The sequence below is a fragment of the Capricornis sumatraensis genome, chromosome 6, assembly GCF_032405125.1.
Source record: "Capricornis sumatraensis isolate serow.1 chromosome 6, serow.2, whole genome shotgun sequence".
In the NCBI taxonomy this organism is placed as follows: domain Eukaryota; kingdom Metazoa; phylum Chordata; class Mammalia; order Artiodactyla; family Bovidae; genus Capricornis; species Capricornis sumatraensis.
This window is the reverse complement of record NC_091074.1, coordinates 14442180-14449837: the sequence shown is the minus strand read 5'-3', so window position 1 is coordinate 14449837 and position 7658 is coordinate 14442180. Positions and strand designations below refer to the sequence as shown.

The 7658-nt window shown below is 39.0% G+C and overlaps 1 non-coding gene across 1 annotated transcript; it reads right to left on the bottom strand.

Annotated features, from left to right (window-relative positions):
- Nucleotides 1-1493: 1493 nt before the first annotated feature.
- Nucleotides 1494-1598, bottom strand: LOC138081615 (U6 spliceosomal RNA). Its single transcript, XR_011145062.1, has one exon. It is a non-coding gene; the product is annotated as a U6 spliceosomal RNA (small nuclear RNA).
- Nucleotides 1599-7658: the final 6060 nt, after the last annotated feature.

Here is a 7658-nt window from a genome sequence, read left to right as displayed (position 1 = left end):
AGTTCTCAAACACATCTATCCTTTTCACTAATAACTCAAATCCTAGAATTCTGCCTGGTACAATAAATATTAAATGAGAGAAAGAAAGAAATATTTTTATAAATTATCATGAATGCTAACTTGGAAAAAATAATTTTTAAAAAATGTTTAAATCCATTTTAAAACCAGACAAGTGGGGCAGTCTTTGCAGCTGCCTTAAAGGTAACTGAATGAGAAATTTTATGAGCTGGTTCTAAAGGCCTTCGAGATTCATATCTTTATCAAGAGGTTTAAATGTAAACTTGTGATTCAGTGCATGTCATTTTAAAGATATTTAATTCATAGCTGTAATTTGCTTTTAAAAAGATGAAAATGGATGAGCTGCATTGAGGGGTTTAAAATAGACTTTTGAAAGCTAAGGTGACTCCTCTCTTCATCTATTTACAGGAAAGTCAGAAAGAAATATCTTGAGATTTGCTCAGGGAAACAGTTAAAGCCGCAGGCTGTGAGTTGATGGGGTTTGGTTGTTCAGAGGGAAAGACATGTGTCGACAAATTATGAGGTTTTCCCAGCCCAAGTGCCACTTATTAAGAGTTTATGACCTGCCCACTGAGTGGCCAGATATAGTCCCCACCACCTTCCCCACACACTTGGTTATTGGCATTTTGACACCTTTTTTGCACAGCTGGAGGCATTCCTGACACTATCAATGTAATATAGCTGTTTCAGATCACAAATATTACTCATTAACCTTAGGGCAGAAATATAACATAATCAAATATCCTTTGCTACCTAATTCAAGTCAGCCAGGGGCAGGATAGATAGGAAAAACATAATACAAACAATACATAGAGAAATGTTCAAGAAGTTTTTTTTTTTTTTAAGAGTTTCTCTGTTTTCAGAATCTGCCATCTGTCACAGTCTTCAGGTTATGAATTATTTTGCGAGCCATGTGCTTAAAAAGTGTTCAGAATATAGATGTTGTGATTCAGGGGAATTAGCAGAATGACTCTTTAGCAGAATGACTTTTACTAGGTGTTTTTTTTTACTTTATTAATATATTTTATTTGTCAATATATCCAACATATTTCATTTCTATATTTAACCAGTATCAACTTTTTTCTTTTCATTTCATTTATTTATTTTTATTGAAGTATAGCTGATGGACAGAGGAGCCTGGAGGGCTACAGTCCATGGGGTGGCAAAGAGTCAGACATGACTCATTCATTCACTCAGTTGATTTACAATGTTGTGTTAATTTCTGGTGTACAGGGAAATGACTCAGTTATACATAGGTGTATGCATTCTTTTTAATATTTTTTTCCACTATAGTTTAGCCCACGACATTAAATATAGTTCCCTGTGCTATACAATAGAATCTTGTTCATCCATTCTACATTTGCATCTATTGGCTGGCCAAAATGTTTGTTCAGGATTTTCCATATGATGTTATGGAAAAACCAGAATGAAGTTTTTGGCCAACCCATTACTAACCCCAAACTCCCGGTCCAAAAAAAAATATGGAACGCTTCATAAATTTGTGTATCACCCTTGTTCAGGAAATGCTGATCTTCTCAGGATCGTTCCAATTTTAATATACATGCTGACAAAGTTAGCGTGACTTCTACCAATTTTTTTCCTTTCTCTAAGAAAATATTCACTATCTCAAGTACTACAAAAAGGCTTTTGGGAATTAAATATCCCTTTTCATCTCTCCTCTTTGACTTCCCAAAAGTTATCCTTTACAATCAAGTCAAAACTGAATGCCTTCTGTGTTGGTCATATCCCTCTTCTATCTAAAACCTGAGTCTCCCAGCTTCATACTTTTCAGTTAACTATTAATAGATTTTGCAAGAATTACTTGAAAGGTTTAAGGGAAACTAGACTGTTCCTAGCATTTACCTGACCTTTTGATGACTAGGATCAGCATCATGGTATCTCACTCACCTTACCCTACCCCCTGCTTTGTGGATGACAAGATGTGAATCTTTAATTTTTTGCCATGCCTCATGGCTTATAGGATCCTAGTTCCCTAACCAGAGTTTGAACCTGGGCCCTCAGCAGTGAGATCATGGAGTCCTAACCACTGGACTGCCAGGGAATTCCCCAGATGCAAATTTTTCATAAATATGTCCCTTCTTGGTAAACCTGTACATATTAGCAATTACTAATAATATCAAAGTTTAAAATTCTAAAACATGATTGTATCTAAAACAACATTGTCCTTAAAGATGCCTCCTCACTTTTAATCATTTAAGATAACAAAAGTGGACCTGAACATTTCAACAAACTCATCCCGCAAGATGTTTGTAGAATTTCATTTTGATAAAAAGAGTTCACGTCATGTTCTCACCCATAGCTCTTCATGACTTGAATTATGTTTAAAAAGCAATTGTCATTATTCAGATATTTTTAGTACAAATAGGCTGTTTTCTAAGCAGAGAAGATAAACAGGAAAGATAAAGTTATGGTCCCAAGGCAAGCATAATTTTCTTATTTTGAAATTTCAACTATTAACGAGGCATCTTGTCTTAGGGGCTCTTCGGAGATTACATTCATTATGTTCATTATATATTATCATAATAAGCTTGTGTGAATGTTGCTGAAATCACACTAAAGGACAATTCTTTGTCCTTTCTAGTGAGATATAAGATATATCAGCGATGGTGACAAGATGACAGCCCCTAGTTCCTTCCACCAGGGAGGAGCAAAAAGGCCAAGAGATGGGTGAGCCCAAGAAATTCTGAGGAAGCATAGAAAAAAAGCCAGATACAACCCAAATTCTCCATCTGCTCTCTACTGAGGGCCACACTCCTGACTTTAGTGGGATCATCTCACTTTCACCAATGCAAGTCCAAGAACAGATCCATTCCTCAGCAAATCATCCACCTTCCCAGCTCCACCCAGAGCCCTGTGAAAATGTCTGGGAGGCCTCCAGGCCATTTGCAGGTTGAATCTAGAGTAGCCCGTGGAGGCTGAACAGCCAGGCTTCCCCTACCTGACCTCAGGGAGTCACCAATGAGGTCCGATGAGGTCATGTTTCAAAGTGGTTCAGGGCAGTATATAGCATGATCTTTCTCCAAAAATGTGAATGGGAAACAGAAAAAAAAAAAAAAAAATTCTTTTCTCTGTGCCTCAATTCCCATTAAGGACTCTTGAGAGACTAATTATAGACAAAATGAATTAGCTACATATTTTTCTGCACAATTAAATGGCAGTGTGGGTAAATTTGTGTAAAATTAGAGTGTCAATGAGTCTGCTAGGATAGTAACATAGCCAGTCTTCAGGATGGAGGCCAGAACATCTTTGGATTTTTTTTCCCCAAAGGCTACCCCCATCCCTGAAAGAATCCAAGTGGCTCGCATGGACTCCATGGAGATATTTGATTTCCTCTCCTCCTGCTACTGCTTGTAGAACTTCTCTTCACTCAACCTCCATGGCCATGACGGGTTGTTTATGTTCCAGTCAACCAGTGCAGACCTTCCTAGTGAGTCATATCATCTCCTGATCAAGCCCAAGTGTAGCTAGTGGTTGAGAATAATGCCATCTTGCCCCTCAAGTTCAGGCCTGCAGCCAGGTTGTGTCACTAGGGTAAACCACAGGGCTTCCTTCGGTCCTTAAAGCCTGTTATTAAAAGTCCCAGTGCCAATGCTCAGTTGCTCAGTTGTATCCAACTCAGTTGTATCTTTGCAGCCCCATGGATTATAGCCCACAAATCTCCTCCATCCATGTGATATTCCAGGCAAGAGTACTGGAGTGGGTTGCCATTTCCTACTCCAGGGGATCTTCCCAATCCAGGGATCAAACCCTCATCTCTTGCATCTCCTGCACTAGCTGTTTACCACTAGTGCCACTTAGGAAGTCCATTAAAGGTCGCAAAGTCTTCACAACTGAGTTCTCCCTCCCTGATTGTGAATCCTGGAAAGGTGGCCTCATCCATTTAGTTTCCTAATTTCCCTCATTCAGAGAATTTATTATAAGTTTTCCCCAGGATGAGTTGGGAGATGTTTGCTGCTGCTGCTGCTGCTAAGTCGCTTCAGTCGTGTCCAACTCTGTGCAATCCCATAGACAGCAGCCCACCAGGCTCTTCCATCCCTGGGATTCTCCAGACAAGAACACTGGAGTGGGTTGCCATTTCCTTCTCCAATGCATGAAAGTGAAAAGTGAAAGTGAAGTCACTCAGTCGTGCCCGACTCTTTGAGACCCCATGGACTGCAGCCTACCAGACTCCTCTGTCCATGAGATTTTCTAGACAAGAGTACTGGAGTGGGTTACCATTGCCTTCTCCAGGGAGATGTTTGAGTAGACCCTAAAAGTACTCACCCAAAAGTGCAGTGTACTTTCAGTCTTCCACCCAGTCAGCAGCCCAAGAAAAAAATATAGACATCTGATTATTTCTTATTTCTTCATGAGCTTCCTGTCTATATGAGGTACTCCTGGAAAGCTTTTTATATTATCTTTTCAGAGTTTTAATCCTTGTATCTTTTTGTTTGATCATTAACTCCCAAATCCTCTTTGATAAAATTCTTAGTGGGTCAATCTGGTCCTCATAGACATGAGATCTTGGGTCCTACCTCAACCCCACTCCCATATGTTAAGCATAAACTATATGCTAAACACTGCAGAAATTGCTGGACCTCCTAGGTGGTTCAGTGGTAAAGAATCCACCTACTAATGCAGGAGATGTGAGTTCAATCCCTGGGTTGGAAAGATCCCTTGGAGAAGGAAATGGCAACCCACTCCAGTATTCTTGCCTGGGAAATCCCATGGACAGAGAAGTCTAGTGGGTTACAGTCCATGGGGTCACAAAGAGTCAAACATGACTGAGGGACTGAGCATGCACACACTAGATATATATTAGGCTTTCATTCTAACTTGAGGGACTTCCTAGGACTGAGTGGGAGGCAAACACAGAACACTGAACTCCAAAAGTAATTTGTACCCTCACAAAATTAATGTTAGAAACACAAATTAATCCTCAATTCAGTGAGTGTGGGACACTTTAGTTAATTTGCTAATATTTTTCCCTTATTAAAATTAGAATAATCACCCCAAGTCTCTCCTAGGTCCTGCTCAAAACTGTTAACAACTCACCAAATTGGTACATTTCTGAGCTAAAGCTAAAGTTAGTTGGTCTCCTTTTTATATTTGGCCCATATTCAGAGACACCAAGAAACCAATGAAGGATGAAATATTCATGGCATCTATTCCTCCTGGATTATCAACTAATGGTAGCATCGTTGATAGAACTAAATTAATTTGAAGGAATCAGAGACAAGTGGAGCTGAGGTCTGGTGGGTGAAAAATGTGCACTTTATCAGCTAAAGTACTCAGCTCCAGACTCCCCTACCTCTTAAGTACAAGTAATGTATGGCTGGGTTTTGGCATTACTTTGCACAGTGCCCATCTTGTCATAATTAAAAATCTCTGAGAGACCTAAAAGCTGTAAATGGCCATCCAGACACTCACTAAATGAAATATTACCCACTAAAAAGGACTTTTGTGAATTATTCATTCTATAAAACACTAGATGGAATATGATTACCACATAGAGGCATTTGAAAGATGAACTGTGGTAGAGATGATCTTCCATGATGAACACACACAAGGTTCTTTCTATCTCTTTTTAGATATTTCAGCCTACTGAATTTGATTATATTTTAAAATAGAGAGTTGAGATAGTCACATTTAACTCCTCTACTCTTGAAAAGGCTTGCCAGGTGTCTCAGTGGTAAAGAATCTGCCTGCCAATGCAAGAAACGTGGGTTGGATCTCTGGGCTCAGAAATTCCCCTGCAGAAGGAAATAGCAACCCACTTCAGTATTCTTGCCTGCTGCTGCTGCTGCTGCTGCTAAGTCACTTCAGTCGTGTCCGACTCTGTGCGACCCCAGAGATGGCAGCCCACCAGGCTCCCCCATCCTTGGGATTTTCCAGGCAAGAACACTGGAGTGGGTTGCCATTTCCTCCTCCAATGCATGAAAGTGAAAAGTCAAAGTGAAGTCGTTCAGTCATGTCCGACTCTTCATGACCCCTACAGTGCCTGACGTTGCAAAGAGCTGGACACAACTGAGCAACCATGCACGTATGCACCCTTGAAAAGAATTCATTTTGGCATGAGATGACATGATTTAAAATCAGTGATAGTGTTCAATTGTGAGAATTAGTAATTTTAACAACTTATTTTCAGGTCCTTTCTAATTTATGGACATGGCACGCCAAAGCAGAAGCCAGAAATGGACTTAACCAGCCTGCCATCCAGTCGGAGCTGACATATGACCAAGGCTCTGCCATTCAGATCTATCAATGAAAGTCTTAGATTTAAAAGAAAATGAGGTGGGAGAAAAGATAGAAGGATACCATGTCCAAGGACAACTTTGGAGTGACTATCTTATGCTTCATTGGAGTCTTTGCTTTTGTCCATCTGATGGATGACTTCAAGGAAACTAGTGATAATTTTTCAGCTTAACTTCATTTATTTAGGAAATTAGAAAGATCTATTTGTTTCATGTTTCTGAAAACTCTTTAAAAAAGTCCTAAAGTGATTCTTGCAAATAAATATTTCATGATTTTATTAATGTTGGAAAAAGTGCAGTTTTAAAAAATCAATAGAAATTCATGTGGATTAACCTTTAAAGAATGTTGAAAATTAATAAAATGTAGTTTAAAAACATTTTTTGTAATTTATTTATTTTTTATTGAAGGATAATTGTTTTTACAGAATTTTGTTGTTTTCTGTCAAACCTCAACATGAATCAGCCATGGGTATAGAAATATCCCTTTTTTTCTGAACCTCCCTCCCATCTCTCTCCCCATCCAACCTCTCTAGGTTGATACAGAGCCCCTGTTTCAGTTTCCTGAGCCATACAGCAAATTTCCTTTGGCTGTCTATTTTACAAATGGTAATCTAAATTTCCATGTTACTCTTTCCATACCTCTCATCCTCTCCTCCCCTTGCCCCATGTCTGTAAGTCTATTCTCTATGTCTGTTTCTCCACTGTTGCTCTGTAAATAAATTCTTCAGTACCATTTTTCTAGATTCCATATATATGTGTTAGAATGCAATATTTATCTTTCTCTTTCTGACTTACTTCACTCTGTATTGTAGGTTCTAGGTTCATCCACCTCATCAGAACTGACTCAAATGCATTCCTTTTTATGGGTGAGTAATATTCCATTGTGTATATGTACCACAACTTCTTTATCCTTTCATCTGTCGATGGATATCTACATTGCTTCCATGTTCTAGCTATTGTAAATAGTGCTGCAATGAACATTGGGATACATGTGTCTCTTTCGATTATGGTTTCCTCTGGGTATATGCCTAGGAGTGGCATTGCTGGGTCACATGGTGGTTTTATTCCTAGTTTTTTAAGGAATCACCATACCATCTTCCATAGTGGCTGTATCAATTTACATTCCCACCAACAGTGCAAGAGTGTTCCCTTTTCTCCACACCCTCTCCAGCATTAATTGTTTGAAGACTTTTTGAGGATGGTCATTCTGACCGATCTGAGGTGATATCTCATTGTAGTTTTGATTTGCATTTCCCTAATAATGAACGATGTTGAGCATCTTTTCATGTGTTTGTTAGCCATCTGTATGTCTTTGGATAAATGTCTGTTTAGGTTTTTCCCCCACTTTTGGATGGGGTTGTTTGTTTTTCTGGCATTGAGTTGTAT